This window comes from the organism of the source record quoted next, unplaced genomic scaffold (assembly GCF_019419815.1).
Source record: "Pyrus x bretschneideri cultivar Hongxiangsu unplaced genomic scaffold, Pyrus_bretschneideri_v1 Contig123, whole genome shotgun sequence".
NCBI lineage: Eukaryota > Viridiplantae > Streptophyta > Magnoliopsida > Rosales > Rosaceae > Pyrus > Pyrus x bretschneideri.
The window spans coordinates 73,629-95,641 of record NW_025999417.1 but is presented as its reverse complement, the minus strand read 5'-3'; the positions used below and the strand labels follow the sequence as shown (position 1 = coordinate 95,641).

Here is a 22,013-nt window from a genome sequence, read left to right as displayed (position 1 = left end):
GGCATAGAGCCATGTCAAATATCAACTGGCACGAAGCCGTATCAAATTTCAAATTACACGAAGCCATATCAAATTTACAATGGCACAAAGTTGCATCAGAATTCAAATGGCACGAACCCGCATTATGCTCCAATGGTTTAAAGTCCTCGCCTGCACAAGCTAAAACTATACAAGGTATCAAATGCTCAAATGACTCAAAGTTCTCGCCCGCACGAGCTAAAACTGCACAAGGGTTCAAATCCAAACAAGTACCAAATACCAAGGAACTACGAGTGACTTGATCCCTCAACGAGGGTACGTAAGCAATCTAGGACTCTACCTAGATGCAGTCACAAAATCACATAAACACCCAAATCCCCAAGTTACAATTTATTCATATTAGAATCAAAGGATATTCCTTTCCCAAAAGAAGGGTTGTAATTAATAGGCGCGTAGCCTAGAATGGGTCGAACTCAAATTAGTAAAACCCTCTTCGAAAAAATGAACGAGAGTGAAATTGTGTCGAGTGAATTATTTGTTTACATATTGTGTACAATTTTTGCTCAACACTTAGTATTAATTTATTTGTTATTTTGTGAGATTTTGATGTTTTGTATTATATTTCGAATGTAGAACATTCAACTTCCTCTGGAGCAAAAAGTGATCAAATAGATGAAATTTGAATTGATTCCAATTGGAGGATGTTCGTGAGTCTTTCAAGATGATTGTGTCAAAGTTTTAAATTTTTCTACAAAGCCGTTTGACCGTGGCGATAAAAGAGGCCAAGCATGCAGCTTTCCCGAATTGACGCTTTTGGACGTTTTGGGTATTTTGGAGATCAAGATGGCATATTTTAAGGAAGATTCCTCATGGGGATTTGTAGGGAACGTCAGCTTTAAAAGTGACTTTTTGGGACCAAATCGGTATTGATGTGGTCGGTCAGAAGTCTGACTTTTTTAGATGTCCGAATTTCAGTTCAATAGGAAACGTTTTATTACCTAGTTATCTTATTCTATTATGTTTCCTAGTTTTTAGAAGTCCTTTTCTAGGTAGGATTTTCTTTTGTAGTAGTATAGATAAGATTTTTTAGCCATTAGGGAGAGCACGTACGCATCAATTTGGAGAACTTAGTTAGGCTTTGACGATTTGTATTTCAAGGTGTTTTCTATCCAAGTTCTTAATAATTTTTTGTTTTATGGTTGTTCATAATTAATTTCCATCTGCTAGGGCAATGCTTTGAGCCTTAGCATGAATATGTAGTTTTTATCTATTTGTTTATGATATTATGCATGCATACTTTGAATTATTAATTCCTGTGTTTAAACTCTCTATATCTTAATGCTTAGCTACCATTAGGATGTTTAGATAAGTAATCGGATGCAATTTGGTCGGAATGCCACCAAAGGATTGAGTACTGCTTTTTGTGATTGACAGTTGTAATTTCACTTAGGGCAAATGCCACGTCTTAAGGGTTGCATGGTTTTTCAAAGGGTTTTCACAAAGCATAATGAGTCACACATGTGATTGATAGGAGCACATTTATTCTACTTAGTTATGTTTTTTCCTTGCATTTAGTTAGTTAATTACTACTTATTATAGTCTTTTAAGTTATTTTCATATGTTTGTAGGTCCTAATGGCAAAAGGAGCAAGAAAGTGCATTTTGGAGTCATTTGGAGCAGTTTTGGGCATCAAGTGGATAGCTTATGAGTGGAGCAAGGTGGATGGATGAAATTGAAGTCAAGAGAGGCTAGGAAATGCTACAAATCTAGAGAAACAAGTTCAAATACCAAGAAGATAAGGAAAGAGCAAGAAATAAGGAACATTATCCAACCTTATCTTATCCTATCCTAACCAACCTTATCCTTTCCTAAATCAAACATTATCCTATCTTATTTTATCAAAATTAGGTTGTGCCCTTATTCCAGCTATTTAGAAGGGATTAACTATATATTTAGACACATAACTCAGATTCTAGAAGCCTAATCCTTTATGTGCCGCATATATGCCATTCTTTGGAGGTTTAGGAGTTGTAATCCCTATCCTACACCTATGCCGTGTGTCATTATCACTTAGGTCCAGAAATTTGTCTAAATACATTCTTTCTAGAAGCCTATTCTTGATCCTAATTGGTTGCCGCACCTTTCTAATTTAATTCCCTTTGGTTTCTAATTGTTTTAACCCATTCCACTTGGGTTTTGGTTGTAGAATCCTTCTCTACTCCCTTTCTATGTTGTGATAACCTGTATATATATTCCTTATGTGCCAATTTCAGAGGATACCACCATATATTTAGAGAAATTGAGAGTGAGTGCCACAGGTCCCTTGGAGAAGTCTTGGAGATTTGTGCGTGCTTGCAAGGAAGGAAGAAGAAGAAGGAGTCTTGGCCGTGTTTTTCATTCCAAGGGAGGTTCGAAATCTGCCGTTGGAGTTGCTGGGGATGTACCTGGTTCTTTCTATCTTTAGATTTGTTTCAATGTTGGTTTTAATGTTGTTTTCAGTTTTAAGAGACATATGGAACTAATTTCTTTTTAGTTAGAGGTGAATTCGAAGCCATGATTATATGTTTTATATGAATTGATTACATCCAGTTATTGTTTCTTGAGTCTTGAATGTGATTTGCTTGTCTAAGTTATCAAAACTTGTTTATGTGTGCTGGTTGAGGGTCGACACTTAATTTGCATGCATTAATTTGATGCTAGAGTATAAGGGAGTTTCGCGTAATAGTTATTCACTTATATTTATAAGTAGTGGAGGTTGCTAGTCACAATCGTGTTAAGTGAATCCTTGGTATGAGTCTCATGCGTTTCATAGTGATGAATGCCTTGTCAACGCTTATGATTTTCACAAAACTTAATGACTTTTATATTTATCTTTATTATGCGTTTCATATAAAGAACTTGAGAAAGATAATTTGGTTGTAATGCGTATTCATTCAATTCAATGAAATAAGGAAAATCTGATGGTTAGTTGTGCGATGCAACTAACTTGGGGTGTTCTCATTCATAGTCTTAAGGAATAATAATTGGAAATTGGTTTGTATGCATATATCATGTGTGGAGAAGGACCCTCTAACTAGCATTTCACCCATTTAATTCACCCAAAATCGTTTTTACAAAGTGTTTTATGCAAAGTTTCTGTTTTAAGTTTTAAATTCGTCAAAAGCAATCCCCTTGTCATTTAGTCTTGTTATTTGAGTCAAAATCTGTTTTCTTTTGGTCTTTTGAGTCAAGTTAAGTTTTATTTTCGTCAAAATCACTTGTTAGGTCTAAAATTGAGTCTTTTTGATTGTTTGTTCCTGTTTTGAGTGTTTTAAGTTAGTTTTGAGTCTATAGAGTCTAGTTTAGTGTTTTTGAGTCTTATTCGTGTTGATTAGCATCCCTAGTTAATCCTCGGTCTAGAACGATCCCTACTTACATATATACTACAATTGTCAACAATAGGGTTTAATTTGTGTGTGAAGTTAATTTTCACATCAAATTTTGGCGCCGTTGCCGGGGATTAGCAAACTTGCTAATCCCTTTTGTTTGTGTCGTGTCAAAGTGTGTAGTGTGTTTCTTTGTGTCTTTTTGTTGTGTTTGCCATGCCCTTTAAAGTGGTTGCTAATTTTTTTTTGTTCTTTGTTTCAGGTACTAGTTTATGACTCGTCGTTCTCAACCTATTCGTGCAAACATATTGGATTTTGACGACAATTTTAAATGAACTTTGAGAAGAAAGAAGAAGCAACCAGAACCTAATCCACCTAGTTCAAGTTCAGAGTCTGAATCTGAATTTGAAGAAGAAGAAAGCAAGGCGGCGGACATTCGAACAATCAAAGAACTTTCGGCCTCGGGATTAGACATTGTCGTGCCTTTATGCATTCAACATCCTATGGCAGCTCAAGACAAGACCGATGAGTTCGAATTGAAGTCTAGCTTGTTGCATCACATTCCCAAATACCATGGACTGTCCATGGAAGATCCAAACAAGCATCTTAAGGAGTTTGAAGTGGTATGTTCAAGCATGACACCCATCAATGTCGATGGGAACATTTTGAAGATGAAGGCCTTTCCATTCTGCCTTTTGGAAAAGGCTAAAGATTGGCTATACGAATTGGCATCTAGAACCGTCACTTCTTAGGAAAGCATAAAGCGAGCATTCTTAGAAAAATTCTTCCCAACTTCAAGAGTGATTCTTTTGAGGAAGAAAATTAATGGCATTCAACAAAACCAAGGGGAGTCTTTTCCAGCATATTATGATGTTTCAAGACTCTAGTTGCATCATGCCCTCAACATCAAATGAAGGAAGAACTTTTAATTCAATATTTCTACGAAGGACTCCTTCCAATTGAGAGACAAATGCTAGATGCTTCAGCGGGAAGTGCTTTGGTTGACAAAACATCGGTGGCTGCCAAGGTCTTAATTGCAAATCAAGCCTTAAATGCACAACAATACGAAGGCGTTGAACAAAGAGACACCCCACGGCAGCAAGTCTATGAGGTAAGTTCAATAGACGAAATTCAATTCCAATTATGCTTGTATCTCAGGTTGCCGAAGGATGCAAAGTTCAAGGAAAAGTGTGTGTGGCATGTGCTCTATGCAAGGGCACCTCAATGATCAATGTCCTCAATTGATAGAGAATGGAGGATGGGAAAGCGCCAATGCCATAGGTTATCAAGGCCAAAATCAACAAAGGAATGATCCATACTCAAATACATACAATCCGGGATGGAGAGATCACCCAAATTTCAAGTGGAGGGAGCCTCAACAACCTAACAACAAGGAGGATTTTGTCCCCCACCCCCTAGGATATATCAAAGGCCATTCGCACAATCTCAACCTCAATCACAAACTGCCCAACAAAACTCAGGTTCGCTAATGAATAATGATAATGTCCTTCAATTACTAACTACTTTGTCGCAGGCACTACAAAATCAAGCCAAAGAGATGGGCAAAGTGAAGAAGCAAATTGGGTAGATAGCGGAGTTCATGGGGCAGTTTCGAGAGGAAGGCAAACTACCTAGCTCAACCATTGTCAATCCAAATGGAGGTTTTGAAACCACTAAGGCTATCACCTTAAGAAGTGGCAAGGAAGTTGGAACCAACCCCAAACCCACCAAAGCAAGTCAAAAAGAGGATGAAGAGCTGCTGCAAGAAGAAGAACAAGGAGCAAAACACACAGCAATGGTGGAACAAACCTTGCTGCAACCCCTAGTGCACCAAAACCGTCCCAAACCATCAAGGTAAGTCCAAATTTGAATTCTTCTAGCTCTATTCCACTAAATGTGCCCTTTCCTAGCAGGTTTAAGAAATCAAAGAAAGAAGAGAATGAGAAAGACGTCCTAGAAACCTTTAGGAAAGTTCAAGTCAATATCCCGCTCTTTGATGCAATCAAGCAGGTTCCTAAGTATGCTAAATTCTTGAAAGAGCTTTGCACAACAAGGAAGAGGATTTCGAACAAGGAGGTGGTCCAGGTAAGTGAGAATGTTTCTGCGGTGTTACAAAGAAAACTACCACCTAAATGCAAAGATCCGGGTAGTTTTACAATTCCTTGTGTTATTGGCAATACTAAGTTTGAACATTCTATGCTAGACTTAGGAGCTTTAATTAATGTCATGCCTTACTCAATTTATGCATCTATGAACTTAGGAGAGCTTAAAAACGATGGTGTGATTATCCAATTGGCCGATCGTTCTAATGCTTATCCAAAAGGACTTTTGGAAGATGTTTTGGTGCAGGTTAACAATTTGATCTTTCCAACGGACTTTTACGTGCTAGACATGGAAGATTCAGCCCATTCTACCCCATTGCCGATCCTACTTGGGAGACCTTTCATGAAAACAACCCGCACCAAGATCGATGTATTCAAAGGGACTTTAACGATGGAATTTGATGGGGAAGTTATTGATTTCAATCTTTCTGAAACTATTTAATATCCTAAAGATGATCATTCTTGTTTTTCTATTGATATATTTGATTCATTGGCGCAGGACTATCTTGATTCGTTGGACAAAGATCCCCTTGAAACAACAATTGCCGAGGGATTGGGCTTAAAACCAAATATGGTCGTGCATAATGATGAAGTTGGCGAGATGGTGGCTGCACTTGAGTCATCGCCACAATATCAAAGTAAGCCCCCAATCCCAATTTCAATTCCCGTTTCTACTTACAAATTGTTACCTTTAGTGATTCAGGCGCCCATTCTTGAACTTAAACCATTGCCAAGTCATTTGAAGTATGTTCATTTGGGAGACAAAGAAACGCTGCCCGTCATTGTTTCTTCATCACTCACGGCAATGGAGGAGGAGAAATTGGTTCGAGTGTTGAAAGAGCACAAAACAGCCATAGGATGGACCTTGGCCGACATTAAGGAAATTAGCCTTACAACATTCATGCATCGCATACTTCTAGAGGAGGGGGCTAAACCAACTCAAGAGGCTCAACGTTGACTTAACCCTCCAATGATGGAAGTTGTGAAGAAAGAGGTTATCAAATTACTTGATTGTGGAGTGATTTATCCTATCTCGGATAGCCGTTGGTTTTCACCAGTTCAAGTTGTGCCAAAGAAATCTGGAGTGACGGTGGTGAAGAATGCAGAAGATGAGCCTGTGCCAACACGTATCTAAACAGGTTGGAGAGTTTGCATTGATTATAGAAAGCTCAACGCCACCACAAGGAAGGATCATTTCCCCTTGCCGTCAATTAATCAAATGCTTGAAAGGTTGGCTGGTCATTCTTTTTATTGTTTTCTTGATGGTTATTAGGGATATAATCAAATTATCATAGCTCCGGTTGACCAAGAAAAGACCACTTTCACGTGTCCCTTTGGTACTTTTGCCTATCATCGCATGCCCTTTGACTTATGCAATGCACCTGCCACATTTCAAAGATGCATGGTAAGTATATTTTTAGATTTTGTGGAGAAGATTATTGAAGTTTTCATGGATGATTTTAGTGTATTTGGTGATTCGTTTGATGATTGTTTACATAATCTCACTTTAATCTTGAAATGATGCATTGAAACTAACCTTGTTTTAAATTGGGAAAAATGTCATTTCATGGTAAAACAAGGCATAGTTCTAGGGCATATAATTTCGGCCAAGGGTATTGAGGTTGATAAATCAAAAATAGATCTTGTACTCTACTTACCCTCTTCTACTTTGGTTAGAGAGGTTCGTTCTTTTCTTGGACATGCAGGATTCTATAGGTGATTCATCAAGGACTTTTCCAAGATTTCCAAACCCCTTTGCCAACTTCTCCAAAAAGATGTCCCATTCAAGTTCGATGAGGAATGTAAGAAAGCATTCAAACACCTCAAAGAGACGCTCACTTTGGCCCCCATCATTGTTCCACCAGATTGGAGCCTTCTTTTTGAGCTTATGTGTGATGCCTCAGATTATGCATTAGGAGTTGTTTTAGGCCAAAGGAAGAACAAGCAGCCACATGTCATCTATTATGCATCTCGAACCTTGAATGATGCCTAATTGAACTACTCCATAACAGAAAAAGAACTTCTTACTGTTGTTTTTGCTTTAGATAAGTTTCGTTCTTATTTACTTGGCACTAAAGTTATAATTTGCACTGATCATGCAGCGTTGAAGTACTTACTCACCAAGAAGGAGGCCAAATCAACGCTTATTAGCTGGATGCTTCTACTTCAAGAGTTCGATATCGAAATCCGGGACAAGAAAGGAAGTGAAAATGTGGTGGTTGACCACTTGAGCCGTATGTTGCATGAAGAGGATGCCGTGCCTATCCCAGAGACATTCCCAGATAAGCAGCTGCTGTCCATCCAGGTAAGTGAGCCATGGTATGCCGATTTAGTGAATTATTTGTCTAAAAAAGTTCTAAGCAACCTAAATAAACACCAACGTGATAAAAATAAAAAAGAGGCTCGTTTTTATGTGTGGGATGATCCTTATTTGTGGAAATATTGCGCTGATCAAATCATTCGTAGGTGTGTGCATGAATCAAAGTTTAATTCAATTTTAGCTTTTTGTCACACTTATGCATGTGGAGGTCACTTTGGCACTCAAAGGACTGCACGTAAAGTACTTGAATGTGGTTTTTATTGGCCTACTCTCTTTAAGGATGCTAGAACTTTTTGCATAACATGTGATCGTTGTCAAAGAACCAGAAATATAGGTCCAAAAGACCAAATGCCACAGACACCTATCTATGGTGTCGAAATTTTTGTTGTTTGGGGCATTGATTTTATGGGACCTTTTCCCTCATCTCATGGTTTCCTTTATATTTTACTTGCGGTTGATTATGTGTCGAAATGGGTGGAAGCCAAAGCCACCCGTATTAATGATTCCAAAGTGGTTGCAGATTTTGTCAAAACTAACATATTTGCTAGATTTGGAATGACAAGAGTTCTAATAAGTGATAGAGGTTCCCATTTTTGCAATCAAACTATTGAGGCATTGCTTAAGAAATATAACATCACACATAAGGTGGCAACACCTTATCATCCACAAACAAGTGGGCAAGCAGAAGTTTCTAATCGGAAAATCAAGCAGATTTTGGAGAAGACCGTAAGGCCAAACCGGAAAGATTGGAGCTTGCACTTGAATGATGCATTGTGGGCGTATCCTATGGCCTACAAAACACCAATTAGGATGTCCCCATTTCAGCTCATCTATGGGAAACCATGTCATCTTCCCGTTGAATTGGAGCACAAAGCACATTGGGCCGTCAAAATTTTCAATATGGACATTGATGCTGCTGGAATCCATATGAAGCTTCAATTGAATGAGCTTGAGGAGATAAGGCATGAAGCTTACATGAACGCTTTTATTTACAAGGAGAAGTCAAAGGCATTCCATAATAAGATGATTCGTAGCAAGACATTTGCTCCAGGGCAGAAAGTTCTACTCTTCAATTCCTGCCTTCGCTTGTTTCCAGGTAAGTTACGTTCTAAATGGATTGGCCCATTTGTTGTTACTAATGTATTTCCTTATGGTGCAGTCCAAATTCAAAGTTTAAAGACCGGGCAAGAGTTCAAAGTGAATGGACATCGTTTGAAGCCATACTATGAGAACTTTGAGGAGCATGTCATGGATGGTGCAACCTTCCATGCCGTGGGCTCCAATGAAACTTAAGAGGAAGTATTGTCCGGCTGGAAGACATTAAAGCAAGCGCTTCTTATGAGGCAACCCACGCAAATAAAGAAGAACTAGGAAGCTCCAACACTCCATAACCAGATTTGCGTTCCTACACCCTACTCTTTATTGCTTTTACTTTGCCATGATTGTCATGTTTGTTAGTTGTGTTATTTGTTTGTTTGTTTGTGTGTCTATGCTTAAAACATTGAGGACAATGTTTGGTTCAAGTGTTTGGGGGTAAACAGGTTGTTTTTGCATGATTTTCGTGGGATTTTATCACCTATCACTTCTAAAGTTGTTACTCATTGTTTTTAAGTGTTTTTAGTATGTTTTGAAGTGTTTTTATGTGTCTTAAACAGAAAATCCGAAAATTTGAAAAAAAAAAATCAAAAAATAGTGTTTTAAAAACCCAAAAAGAGTTGTTTGTAGAGTCGTTTTTGTTTTTATGTTTGTTTGTGTCTTAGGATACCTTCCAACACAATGATAAGGATTTGGTTTTTAATTGCATGACTGTTAAAGAAAGTTACAAACATGTGTGAAAGTTTGATTTACTCTTTGGTTTATGCTTAGTTATAGTTGATATTTACGAATTCACATGTAATCACCAAGGGAAAAAAAATCAGTTTTTGTAACATGCTTGAAGGAAGAAACTAAAATTAATGCTACAACCCTGAGAGACATGAGCCTAAACTTTATTTGGAGAGTTACTAATCTTGATGTTTTTGTTTTCTAAAGTCGTTGCATGATCTCATTATTCTTTACTTTGTTGCTACTTAGAATGCGTTTTATCACTATAGTTCCAAATACTAGAACTCATGCCTATTTCATTCAAAGCATGAAATTGATTAGCATAACATACAATAAGATGAAGTTGTTTAGTTAAACCAAAGCCAAAAAGCCTTACCCTTTGCATATGTATTGTAGGTTTAACCCATTTGAGCCTTATTTAGCCTATTTTCTTGGTTAGCCACATTTTCCTTACCTAGCTTAGAATAGGAATACCCATACCCTTGTTTTTAGAGGATAGTGAAGCATGACTCAGAAGGAATTCCTTTTGTTCTACAAATTGTAGAAAAACAAGTGTGGGGGAAGCGTTTTTCGTTTTGAAATCTATGAAGTTGTGTTTAGTGTGCCAAAAGAAAGAAGGGGCGCGAAAAAAAAGAAAGAAAAAAAACGTGAAAAATAAGAAAAAGTTGAAGAAAAGAAAGAAAAAGAGTTGAAAATAAGTGAGAATGAACTCACAAGTGTTGATTGTTGAAGAAAGGGTCCAAAAGTTTGAATCTGGCCCTAAGTATTGTGTGAAGTTTCCCTTGGTGTTCAAAGTTGATTTCTGCATTCAAAAGTGAATTCTAAGTGTTTATTTCATTACTTTGCTTACTATTGCTTTAAGAACTTTTGTTTATCCTTACCTTTCTTTGTTAGCCAATGCCTTAGCCCCGTTACAACCCTTAGACTTCTATCTTGATTGTTATGTGTTTCAATATGTGAAGTTTAAAATTGGTATAGGCGTATGGTATCCCTGGTTCTCACATCTAAGTAGTGGCATTCCATTCATGAGATCGTATGCATGTTACTAATTCCAAAAATTGCCTTCTTTGATTATGCATATGTGAGTATTAGTCTACATGTTTATATCAATCCTCTCACATATACCTAGTGTAGGGAGTGTAGTCAGAAAATCTGTGTGAAAATAGAGTGTATCCAATGAGGAATTGAGGGAATTCTCTAAGGCATGTTACTAAATTCAAAATCACATTTTAATTGATTAAATGGGAGCTAGTGAGTGGTAACTATGATTAAGTATGTGCTCGAGGGTAAGGATGACTAAAATCTATGTGAGTGGTGATCTTTAATATGTCATGTTGCATTGACATCCCTGAGGCAATTGTTGGAAGGTTTAGATTGTGTTTTGTTTGTTTCGTTTTGCTCAAGGACTAGCAAAAGCTAAGTGTGGGGGAATTTGATAGGAGCATATTTATGCTACTCAATTATGTTGATTCCTTGCATTTAGTTAGTTAATTACTACTTATTATAGTCTTTTAAGCTATTTTCGTATGTTTGTATGTCCTAATGGCAAAAGGAGTAAGAAAGTGCATTTTGGAGCCATTTCGAGCAGTTTTGGGCATCAACTGGATAGCTTATGAGTGGAGCAAGGTGGATGGACGAAATTGAAGTCAAGAGAGGCTAGGAAATGCTACAAATCTGGAGAAACAAGTTCAAATACAAAGAAGATAAGGAAAGAGCAAGAAATAAGGAACATTATCCAACCTTATCTTATCCTATCCTAACCAACCTTATCCTTTCCTAAATCAAACATTATCCTATCTTATCTTATCCAAATTAGGTTGTGTCCTAATTCCAGATATTTAGAAGGGATTAATTATATATTTAGACACATAACTCAGATTCTAGAAGTCTAATCCTTTATGTGCCGCATATATGCCATTCTTTGGAGGTTTAGGAGTTGTAATCCATATCCTACACCTATGCCGTGTGTCATTATCACTTAGGTCCAGAAATTTGTCTAAATACATTCTTTCTAGAAGCCTATTCCTAATCCTAATTGGTTGCCGCACTTTTCTAGTTTAATTCCTTTTGGTTTCTGATTGTTTTAACCCATTCCACTTGGGTTGTGGTTGTAGAATCCTTTCTCTACTCCCTTTCTATGCCATGATAAACTGTATATATATTCCTTATGCGCCAATTTCAGAGGACACCACCATATATTCAGAGAGATTGAGAGTGAGTGCCGCAAGTCCCTTAGAGAAGTCATGGAGATTTGTGCGTGCTTGCAAGGAAGGAAGACGAAGAAGAAGTCTTGGCCGTGTTTTGCATTCCAAGGGAGGTTCGAAACTGCCGTTGGAGTTGCTGGGGACGTACCTGGTTCTTTCTATCTTTAGATTTGTTTCAATGTTGGTTTTAATGTTGTTTTCAGTTTTAAGAGACATATAGAACTAATTTCTTTTTAGTTAGAGGTGAATTCGAAGCCATGATTATATGTTTTATATGAATTGATTACATCCAGTTATTGTTTCTTGAGTCTTGAATGTGATTTGCTTATCTAAGTTATCAAAACTTGTTTATGCGTGTTGGTTGAGGGTCGACACTTAATTTGTATGCATGAATTTGATGCTAGAGTATAAGGGAGTTTCACGTAATAGTTATTCACTTGTATTCACAAGTAGTGGAGGTTGCTAGTTACAATCGTGTTAAGTGAATCCTTGGTATGAGTCTCATGCATTTCATAGTGATGAATGTCTTGTCAATGCTTATGATTTTCACAAAACTTAATGACTTTTGATATGTCTCTTTATTATGCGTTTCATATAAAGAACTTGAGAAAGATAATTTGGTTGTAATGCGTATTCATTCAATTCAATGAAATAAGGAAAATTTGATGGTTAGTTGTGTGATGCAACTAATTTGGGGCGTTGTCATTCATAGTCTTAAGGAATAATAACTGGAAATGGGTTTGTATGCATATATAATATGTGGAGAAGGACCCTCTAACTAGCCTTTAACCCATTTAATTCACCCAAAATCGTTCTTACAAAGTGTTTTATGCAAAGTTTCTGTTTTAAGTTTTAAATTCGTCAAAAACAATCCCCCTTTCATTTAGTCTTGTTATTTGAGTCAAAATCTGTTTTCTTTTTGTCTTTTGAGTCAAGTTAAGTTTTATTTTCGTCAAAATCACTTGTTAGGTCTAAAATTGAGTCTTTTTTTTATTGTTTGTTGTTGTTTTGAGTGTTTTAAGTTAGTTTTGAGTCTATAGAGTCTAGTTTAGTGTTTTTTAGTTTTATTTGTGTTGATTAGCATCCCTAGTTAATCCCCGGTCTCGAACGATCCCTACTTACATATATACTACAATTGTCAACAATAGGGTTTAATGTGTGTGTCAAGTTAATTTTCACATCAGGCGAATGCCACGTCTTAAGGGTTGCATAGTTTTTCAAAGGGTTTTCACAAAGCATAATGAGTCACGCATGTTCATATTTGATTTGAATGCCACAGACGGATTGCATGTTTGATATACGTTTTAGCTTGAATGCCACAAGTAGAATATACATTAGGAAAACCTAACCTTCAAAGTTGCATGGGTAATTCATAAGTAATTAGTAAATCTACATAAGATTGTTAAGAGAATGGCCAAAACCCGAGTGCTTTTCCAAATTTATTTCTCAAAACCTTTTCGTTTTTATCTATTTCTTCTTAATTGGTTACTAGTTGTTTTTCCTAGATTACTTTTATTAAATTCTTTTTTATTATATTTAAATTCAAAAACAACCCTTTCCAATCTTTGTTTTCAAATAATTAATTAAGATTTTGGTTTTGCATAAATTGTTTTAAATATTCCCTGTGGACACGACCTTACTTGAGCCATTTATACTACAACTATCTTGTTATCTTGCAAGTATTTTTAAGCGTTTTTATCCCTACTTTTTGCAGGTGATAAAAATTCTATCAAGAAATTGAAGCCATTGCCGAGATTGTTTGAAATTATTTGTGTTTATCATATTCTTCGTTACATGAAGTGTGACTACTGCCAACTGGCATTTCTAACTAATTTCCCTAATAACAAGTAAAACCCTCAATTACAACTAACTTGACTCTTAATTTGTGCTTAAGATAATCACAATCCTCAGTTCATAACATTGCCCTTCCCTTGAAGAACAACCTTGTCCTCAAGGTTAGGATTAGAACTTGAAATCTTGAACTTTTTTCGTAGTGAATTCATCATAAGCCTTCCTGCTTCTATTGTCTGACCAAGGCAGTGCACCAAAACTTGGACTGCAAAACCCTGGTTGATATCTGCAAATCCTAGATGCTGAAAAAAGAAAACAAACTTTGGAGCTGCCTGAGTAGGCATTCCAAGGGCATCATACTTCTGTTTTGCCTGTGTAATGCTGGCATTTTTGCAGACAGCAGCTACCCTTGCGATCATTTGAAGACTAGCATCCATTTGATCAGTTGGCCAGCTAAGAATTACACCATCAAGTGGATTGTATGTAATTCCATCCACCCTAAACTTCGGTAGTATAATAGGCCTACGACACATAGCTACAAGTTTTGCCACTGCCATCTGGCTTGTAGTCATGGTCCCTGTTTTATCATAAGCTCCAATCGACACATTTGCTACGTAAATATCATAGGTTGAGCACTGCCATCCCCTTTCCAAGTAGGAAGCAAAGTGATGTCTCTGAACAATCAGCACAACATGACCACTACCCTTTTTTGGCATGATTTTCTTACCAAATTCGAAGGTCCAATCTATTCCTATAAGTTCAGCCTTTTTGACTTCAACCTTTGAAGGCTGAATCTTTTCCAATCTTAAAACAAGCTTCGATAAACTGCAAGCCATAATTGACTCAAGCAAAAACTCACAAGAATGCAGACATTGTAAATGTTTCACCTCATGTGATATGTGGCTCTCAAAAGATTAAACTGACTCTGAGCCTTTTCCCCCACTTTCTATGTAGTGCACCGTGCTAACAAGTTCAATGCCGAAAGGGGCTTTAACAGAGTCTGGACTTTCACTAGAACCTGACGATTGTAGAGAATGAGAAAGGGTGTATAAAACCTGTGACCAACATTCTTTAGCATCCTGTGGCATGAAGGTACTGTTATATTGCTAACCAAAATAAGGGTACTTGTTGAGCAATACCATCCAAAATTGCACAGATGCCATAGCCTTGATACCTTTATCCAATTCACTAATTAAAGCACAAGTTGCAATAGTCAGCTTATGAGAAGCTTGATCCCCCTCATTATTTCTTTCAGAATGTGAATACTTGATCAAAACTGATTTCAACTCTGGAACAGAATGCAGAAATTGTATGGTGGAGTTCATATAACAGGTGTTTCCCAAGTAAAATAAACCAACATCATAATCCAAGTTAATATGTACTTTAACAAGGTTTTCTTCTATGGGTACTTTTCTGCTAGGATCCCCACTCAAATCACCCTGTGCATCTAACTCAATATCATCCAAACCAACAGATTGTGGAGTTTGATTTATGCCAACCACACTTTTAGCTAACCAAAACATCATAATGTCAACAGGGGGAGATTTTTCATCTAAGCTTTTGCTTTCAATAATCTTTATCTCAACATGGGATACATTGGCTTTTTCTTCATAAGAAATTTCATTAACCATTTGTTTAATCCATATGGCACTAGCAGCAAAACCATGTTTCAGGATCAGCGGCTCCAGATAGGAAAACCAACATCTGTGATAAACATGCCGGCAAAGTTGCACAGATGCAACCCACTGGTCAGGGATAACCTGAACCCTTGGACATGATTCACATCTATATTCAATTACTGCTCTACTAAGAGTATTCATAATACTGTTATTGATGTAGGACCCTGCCAAGTTGAGACCTAATTAACCATATATCAAGAGCTTCAAATATACCAAGGCATCCAGATTGCTCCACAATGACTGAGATGCAACATAGACGTAGAGGGATGGCTCATATATAGTCAACTGGTTTGCACAAGCACTATTGAGATTAGAGGTGATATGACACAGAATAAGCCTTTGCAGGTGATGTAAGAGATAGTAAATGAAATTGAACAATTTTCCTAGATTTTCGTCAACCCGTCTCTTAGACATTTCATCAAACAGTGTAGATGCACACAGATCCTTCATCACAAACTTACCCACAAGATAACAATTAACCCATCCAAATTTATCTTTTAGGTATGCACGATAGTTATCAGTCAAACTAGAAAGGAATTTAGCCTCCGAATTTGCTGAAATGAAACTTGAATTAAGAACTACCTCAGGTCCAGTTTTCGTAGCATCGAAGAATGAGTGCTTATGGCATAGCTGCGGAGTAGAGGTCATCGTCTTCGATTCCGAAAGCAAAACTGTAGATGCAGCAGAGTTGTTTGAGTGTGGCTTGATGGCCGAATTTGCCAGTGCTCGTAACATCGGTGAAGATGAGAGCAATGGCCGAATGGAATGGTCGTGGATTGTCGACGGAATTCGCAGTGGGTTGCCGTCTCCATTTTGAGGTTTTTGGTGACCGACCTCAATCGATTCAGCTTCCTCGGAACACATCGAGGGTGGATCAGAATCTCCCTCCACGCCAAGAGCCAAGTCACGGCGGATTAAAGCAAGCAATTTCACAGTGGATCTCTGCGAGCACAGGATTCATAGCTTTGTGAATGGCGTCGCGTACAGAATCCATAGCTTCACAGGCCGCAACACGCATCGAAACTTCGAAAGAGTCAATTGCAGCTGAGAGACGCTCATCCATGGCAAGGAGAAGGGTTGGGTGGGTGTGCACAAGAGGGAAACCAGGATTCGAGAAGGATGATACCATTGATACGACCCAATTCTCAATTCCCTTAATCAACCTGCAAGTAGCACAAGAAAGATATGGAAGAAGAGGGAAGGTGAGATAAAGGAGCGGAGCTCCAAATATTTTTGTATTTAATTTCTTTCTTGTAAATTATGTTCTGATTACAAACCAAAGAGCAAGTACTCTTATACATGAAGTGTGACTACTGCCAGCTGGCATTTCTAACTAATTTCCCTTACAAGTAAAACCCTCAATTACAACTAACTTGACTCTTAATTTGTGATTAAGATAATCATAATCCTCAGCTCATAACAATTACATGGCTAGCTATTGAACACAATCAATCTGGACACAAAGCAGGCTACTTATATAAATGTTTTAAATGCTGTAACAATCTGTGCACCTGCACAGCCCTTTAAACTTGAGGAAATTCATGTGGAGTCTCATAAGAAGGCTAAGACATACAAGGAAAAGAAGATAAAGCTTCGTGACAACCAAATTCTTTGTCAAGAAATTCGGCCAGTGCATAAATTGTGGAGGTTAAATACAAGGTTTAAGTAAGTTCGGCGGAAACGTAAACCTCGCTGGAGGGAATCCTATTTGATACAAAGATGCATTCTCATAGAATGGTGGACAAGAATGATTCAACCAGTGAACTTAAATGCACAGTTCAAGTCACTCATTACTTACCATTGTCCTATGATGCAGCTAAAGAGTGGGTGATTCTAAAAGAACAAGTGATGTGATCATCAATTCCTTCCTCTACATCTAACTATAAACATTAACTAAAGCGCCAATTGGAGGCAACCTAATTTTTTCGAACTCTTTTCTTTTTACTTTCGTTTATTTTATCTTCTTGCTTTTATTTCAATTACAAAAATCAGAAAATTCAAAAAAAAAAAAAAAAAAATTGCAATGTTTAATTCCTGTTATTTTTCTTTACTTACCTAATTAGTTTTTTGATTTGTGATTGCAGGCTGCATTCGGCACTGATTCGGCCTAATCTCAACTAAAGGCGTGCAATCAGCATTCATTCACCCCAGCACATTCATCATCATTCCTCTGCATTCATGAGATCAGGCAGTACGGAAACAGAAACCAAAATTGAGATTCAGGAATGCTTACAATTGGGTATGCTGGGAAGCTTCTACACTACTTGGATCCACTCACTCACACTCTCTCCCATGCAATTAATTTACAGACACTTAAACAAATTTCTAGGTACACGGTTCTACAATCGGGGATCCAAGTGTGCATATGGGTCCACATATCGCAGATCAAGTTTCATGCAAATTTTTGCTCCCAGATTCATCAAATGGAGACATGCAAATTCACAGAACACCTACGTGAGTATGACTTATGCAACAGAAAAAAGGTTATTTAGACAGATAATATCACAGAGACGAATGCATGCTCACAGTCAACATCCACAAATCCGTATGATTTTCAGAGACGTGAAACCATTTTGAATTTTAACGCAGTGCAGGGATTTGATTTACATTCCATTTGTAGATCCGAGTTCTTGCAACCACCTTTGATGTGTGTACAGCAGCTCCATGTGGGCGTCATTGCTCCTTGCAGTTTCTATTAGTCTTGGCCTTACTCGGATCCCGAACTCTACCTACAGAATACATACATGCATGTGTTAGAATTTCGTTTTCATTTGACCTTCGGTCATGAACTCGAAGGAAGGAAGACGTGGATGCATTTTACCTGAGGAAAGTGGCTCTGTATTTGCAGCTGTAAACAAGTTTGGGGGTGGATCTGCCTCGTTCCCCATCTTGGAACAGAGGAGGTGCAGCTTTGAGGCCTTTGGTTTCCGTTGCAGAAATGGAGGAGAGAGGAAGGCTATCGACTTCTTGAAGAGACAGAGAAATGGATTGCTGGGTTTGGAGGATGGTACCGGTTGAGCGGCTAAGGACTGAGGAAATGAAGAGAGGGGAGAGCAGAGCCCGGGGTTGTGATAGTGAGAAACAATGCTGCTGACTTAATTATTATCGGAAGCTACTAAGGCCTTCCCACGTGAACACTACGCGGGTGGAGCTCAGCATGAGCATCAGCGTTCCTTGCTTCCTCCAGGTCGCGAGTTCGACTCCAGGTGACTTTCTTCCTTCTTTTCCTTTCTTCTTCGTCTTTTATCTTTGTTTGCTGCTCGTTGGTTGCTAATTTTTTCTGTTTTATTTATGCATGCTTTCTATTTATATTTTTTCTAGGTAGCTCTTTTATTTGCTTTCTGTTTTTATCTTCTTCTTTTTATAGTTTTAATTAGTTGTTTTTATTTTACTTTTATTTATTTTCTACACCTTGTGGACAATGTGTGATTCAAGTTTGGGGGTGAGAAATGAGAAATTTTAGATTTTTAATTTTTGAGTCAAAGTTTCAAAAATGTATTTCTTTTTAAGTTAATATCCATAGATTATTTTAAACATTAGAACAGATGGACATGGTGAAGGTTAATCCCATCGTAGAGTCTTTTATATTTATCGTTGTTTGGACGCTAATTTATGAGTTATACTTTGAAAATTTGCACATTTACTTCAACATGGTTTGTAGGGGTGGGCACGGTGCGGTTCGGTGCGGTTCCACCCCTAAATTGGAACCGAAACCGAAATATATTAACGGTTCAATTCGGTGCGGTTCCACTTAAATTTATTACTAGAACCTTACGGTTCGGTCTACATCGGTTCCGATTCGGTTCTTGCCGGTTTACGGTTCCTAATAATAAATTATTTGAACACCAAATCATTATGCATTCAAATACATCTTCTAAAACTGATTACATAAAGTTGCATACAACACATCTTTTTAATGCAAATGTCTTTGGTAGTGGCACCAAGTCAACAAAAAGAGACAACTAAAATACATATGCACTGGTCAATCAGTCAACAAACAAAAAAATGATGAAGCAAATTGCAGGTTTTCAGACTTCAGAGAGCAAGCAAGAAGCAGCAGCTTCTGTACACAATTTTTCAACCTATTATACCATGACATGTGTGTGTATATATAATTTATTTATTTATTATTAATAAAACGGTTCGGTTCGGTTCGGCCGGTTCTTGGTCATTCGAAACCGGAACCGGAACCGGTTTGAACGGTTCGGTTCGGTTTTTCACTCAAAGTTGACTTTTCCGGTCAACACGGTTTTTTTCGGTTTTTTTTCTTACGGTTCGATGCGGTTTTGCGGTTTGGCGGTTTTTATGCCCACCCCTAATGGTTTGTGGGAATTGATATTGAAGTGCTTACTTTTCATCTAAGTAATTTTAATGTTTGTTTAAAATAAAGTAAAGTTAGTTATTATCATAAATAAAGTAATAATTGTTCCATCCGAGACTTTGTTTAGTAACCGGGCTAGTCCTGCCTGATCAACAGTGATTCTAGCATCAAATGGTAGAGTCTTGGCAAGGGGCAAGGTGATTAGTTGGTTAACCTTTTCAGCGCGAGTTAATAAGTCCTTAGGGGTGTTCTATGCCTAATGCCCTAAAGCCTTTGTGGTTTGGGAGTCATTGACCTAAAGCTCGTTACATGGATTGGATCGAAAGCTTAAGTAAACTGGCATTGCATGACCACTACTATTACAAAAAAAAAAAAAAAACATATGACAAGAAAAAAGAAATTGAAAAAAGAAAAAAGAAAAAGGACAATATATATATATATATATGTGTGTGTGTGTGTGTGTGAAGTTTGTATGTACGAAGTATTAAATAAAGACGACAAAGGGCAGGGGTTTTAGACGAGTCTCCTTAACTATGTTGATTCACTTTACACCAAAGGAAGTTCATGAATTCTTTTCTAATTGATTATAAATGGCTTAGACTCTGTGGTGGGATTAGTTGGAACTTTTTGAAGATGTTTTGATTTTTAACATTTTCTACTAATTGCAACTTGAAGATGAAAATTTTGCCTTGGTTGTGTTTTAATAAAGTTTTTAAGTTTGTTAGTTTTTGTTTTTATTTTTGAGTTTTGTTTTGCTTGAGGGCAAGCAAAAAGCTAAGTCTGGGGATATTTGATGAGTCTATATTATAGCATATATTTTACCCTAATCTTAGTATTAATTTATTGGCTATTTTGTGAGATTTTGATAGTTTTTATTATATTTCCAATAAAGGACATTCGACTTCCTCTAGAGCAAAAAGTGATCAAACGGATGAATTTTGCAGTGATTCCAATTGGAGATGTTTGTGAGTCTTTCAAGATGATTGTGTCAAAGTTTCAGATTTTTTTTACCAAACCGTTTGACTGTGGCGATAAAAGAAGGCCAAGCACGCAGCTTTCCCGAATTGACGTTTCTGGATGTTTTGGGTATTTTTGAGGTCAAGATGGCATATTTTGAGGAAGATGCCTTATGAGGATTTGTAGGGGATGTCTTTAGCTTTCAAAAAAAAGACCTTTTGGGACCCAATCCGTATTGATTTCGTTGGTCAAAAGTCTAATTCTATGAGAAGTCTGAATTTCAATTCAAATAGAAAACCTTTTATTTCCTAGTTATCTTATTCTATTATGTTTCCTAGTTTTTAGAAGACATTTTCTAGGTAGGATTTTATTTTGTAGTAGTATAAATAAGGTTTTTAGCCATTAGGGAGAGCACGTACGCATCAATTTGGAGAACTTACCCAGGCTTTGACAATTTGTATTTCAAGGTGTTTTCTAGCCGTGTTCTTAATCATTTTTAGTTTTATGGTTGTTCGTAACTAATTTCCGGGGCAGTGCCTTGAGCCTTAGCATAAATATGTAGTTTCTATTTAATTGTTTATGATATTATGCATGCATACTTTGAATTATTAATCAATGTGTTTATATCTAAATGCTTAGCTACCATTAGGATATTTAGATAAGTAATCAGATGAAATTCGGTTGGAATGCCACCAGAGGATTGAGTATTGCTTCTTGTGATTGATAGTTGTAATTTCACTTATGGTGAATGCCATGTCTTAAGGGTTGCGTGGATTTTCAAAGGGTTTTCACAAATCATAGTGAGTCATGCATGTTCATATTTGATTTGAATGCCACAGACGGATTGCATGTTTGATATACGTTCTAGCTTGAATGCCACAAGTAGAATATACATTAGGAAAACCTATCCTTCAAAGTTGCATGGGTAATTCATAAGTAATGAGTAAATCTACATAAGATTGTTAAGGGGACGGTGAAACCCAAGTGTTTTTCCAAATTTATTTCTCAAAACCTTTTCATTTTTATCTGATTTCTTCTTAATTGGTTACTAGTTGTTTTTCCTAGATTACTTTTATTAAATACATTTTTATTATATTTAAATTCAAAAACAACCCTTTCCAATCTTTGTTTTTAAATAATTAACTAAGATTTTGGTTTTGCATAAATTCTTTTAAATAATTCCTGTGGAAATGACCTTACTTTAGCTGTTTATACTACAACTTTCTTGTTCTCTTCCAACTATTTTTAAGTATTTTTATCCCTACTTTTATAGGTGGTAAAAATTCTATCATGGATCTTCAGTGAAAGCATGATTTTGGGCATGGTTGAGAAGTTGTTGACTCTAATCAAGTGGAGAGTTAGAAAAGGCATTTTTAAATGGAGAAATCAATGAAGGTGTTTAATCATACATAGTGGCCTCCAAAGAATTCAATTGATCTCTCTTTTATTAATGTTGCCATTAAAAATGTTT

The 22,013-nt window shown here is 37.0% G+C and overlaps 1 long non-coding RNA gene across 1 annotated transcript; it reads right to left on the bottom strand.

Moving 5' to 3' along the window:
- Positions 1–17,604: 17,604 nt before the first annotated feature.
- On the bottom strand, positions 17,605–18,294 carry LOC125474634. Its single transcript, XR_007256100.1, has 3 exons — positions 18,086–18,294; positions 17,791–17,993; positions 17,605–17,714 (listed from the first exon to the last, which is right to left on the bottom strand). It is a non-coding gene; the product is annotated as an uncharacterized LOC125474634 (long non-coding RNA).
- Positions 18,295–22,013: the final 3,719 nt, after the last annotated feature.